The following is a 2500-nucleotide window of genomic DNA, read 5'->3' on the forward strand; positions in this document are numbered from 1 at the left end:
GGCCACGTGGTTCTACCGGGCTACTGAGGTGTGGCGGTTCTACTTTCTCATTCTTCTTTATTACATATTTCTATGTTAATAGTTTAACTATGAGGAAGGGATAACAAGAATTGACAACAGCGGTGATAATGCTAATAATGTTAACAGTAATGATATTAATACGATTAATATCATTAGTGCCATTTGATGGTAGCAGTAATAATGATGGTGATGATTATGATGATGATAATGATGATGATAATTACAATAGTAATAGCATGATAATGATTAGGATGATAATAATGATTATGATATTAATAATGGTGATGATAAAGAAAATAGTATTAATAAAAACAATAATAAGATTAGTGATAATAACAATACTAATAACATTGATAATGATCATGATAATAATGACAACATCAACAACAATGATCATGATAATCGTAATGATGTTAACAATGATAATAATATCCTGAGAAAAGAGTCAACAAAATATACACAAACATATAAAATGGAATACAAAGATAAATAGTTCAATGAATTTGCAGTTCTAGACGAAAACGTACTCCTGAAACTGGCAACGAGTTATATAATGCCTTGCATGACAAGAGTTTTCGTGGTGTTTTACGAGGCAAAGATTTGGGAGAAGCAGAATATTTTACAAGTTCTTATACCGAGCGTAATGTAGTTGGTGAATGTGTGAGTATGTGTGTGTGTGTGTTTATGTGCGTATGTGATTTTATTTTCTTTCTTATTTTGCCAGTGTGTATTTTTGAGTTAGTTTTGCGATTGTGATTTTGTGTTTGTAATTGTACGTGCATTTGGGATTGTCTAGATGTTCGCATTTGTGTACAGACGCGTTTTAAAGACCGTATAAAAAAAGGAGAACACATGCAGTTATATCTAACATTAATCCATGTAGAAAGAACCCCGCACACACTAGCCCATGTATAACATCGTGAACCACATGTATACACCATGTAAACATAAGAAGGTTCACATAAGATGAAGTAGTACCACTGATAAAGATTTACACACATGTAAATACCGATAATACAAAGGTCAGCCACGTGGGTACACAGGCTAAACAGGTACCACGCGGCGCCGCCCGATAACAAGTAATACAAGACGTACACGAAAACCAACAAGACCTACACCCTACCGCCACGTGATGGAGGATAAAACAGCAACATGCGCAGACAAATTACACACGCCATGTCTACATACACACACACACACACACACACACACAGCGCACAAGAGCAAAGGCAGGTACAGTACCTGAGATTCGCTTTTCCTTTTCGTAATAAGGATGTACGGCGACGGTTAGGCAGGTTAAACTCCGTTCCAGGTTCGTTAACTAAATGCAGCTCCGGCCTGTAATTTCCACCGCCTGCTGTGAGCGAGCCAGTAATTTACCTCTTTACAGCACACTACCTTTGGTTCGTCAGTTTAAGTAAGACCTGTATAGACCTTGAGGCCATAGACCTAGTGCATTCCTGTAGAAGGTTTGTGAAATGTGTTCATCGCGTCCTTTGAGAAATTGGGACTCGGGATAGTTCAAAAGAAAGGGCGGAGGAAAGGGAAGTGGATGATATATTTGGTTATGGGTTAAGGAAGTTTTTGATCTTATGAAATATGTGTGGGTGAATTTAAAAGGTTACGTTAATACGATTGAATGAATCTTTTTCTTTTTTTTTCTTTTCTTTTTTTTTCTTTTTCTTTTTTTGAGTCTGATGCTTGATCTTTACTTTGCCACGCAATCTTGGAATAATGCCAAAATAACATCGACATCCATGGCATACCGTTGAAACTAAACAAAAGAAGAAATAGGACGAGGAAGATGACAAAGAAATGTTCACACACACACACACACACACACACACACACACACACACACACATACACATACACTAAAAATAAAAAAGAATCACAGTCCAAAAACCCTCCAAATGGGTGAGTCCTTCGGTCAGTCATAAACAAAAGACATAACAGCCGTCATACCTTGGTCATACCCCCGTCTCGGATACCGGGGTACACGGGCACACCGGCGGGCCGACACGCAGGTACAATGCGTAGCGTACAACATGTAGGCCTAAATACTACTGGGTACCTTTGAAATGGCCGAATTGGTTGCCGTGGTCAGTAACTCGCGACACTGATATATAGACCTACGTTATGGGAAAGATGCCTTAGTTAGCCAGAAATTACAGCTGGACTCGAAAAATTTCTGTGTTTGCGGTGGAAATGTCCTGGACTGTTGTTTTGATTCGTTAGAAGAAGGTAAAGTGGTTTTCACGCCTATAAAACGGACGACCGTTGCTAGGCTATAAATTTCCAGTTTACGTTACGAGAATGCGGAGGTGAGATCGTAAATCCTTCACTATGAAAGTAGTTATTACGTGAAAAAAAGTGGAATGCTGCTGGGTAAAAATAAAAATTAAAAGAAGAAATATAGAGAGACTAAAATTCATTACACTGAAAATTATTATTACTTGCGTTTGTGGTGCAACCAGCG

The sequence above is a fragment of the Penaeus japonicus genome, unplaced genomic scaffold (genome assembly GCF_977035675.1).
Source record: "Penaeus japonicus unplaced genomic scaffold, GWHDUDI00000001_assembly GWHDUDI00000029, whole genome shotgun sequence".
In the NCBI taxonomy this organism is placed as follows: Eukaryota; Metazoa; Arthropoda; class Malacostraca; order Decapoda; family Penaeidae; genus Penaeus; species Penaeus japonicus.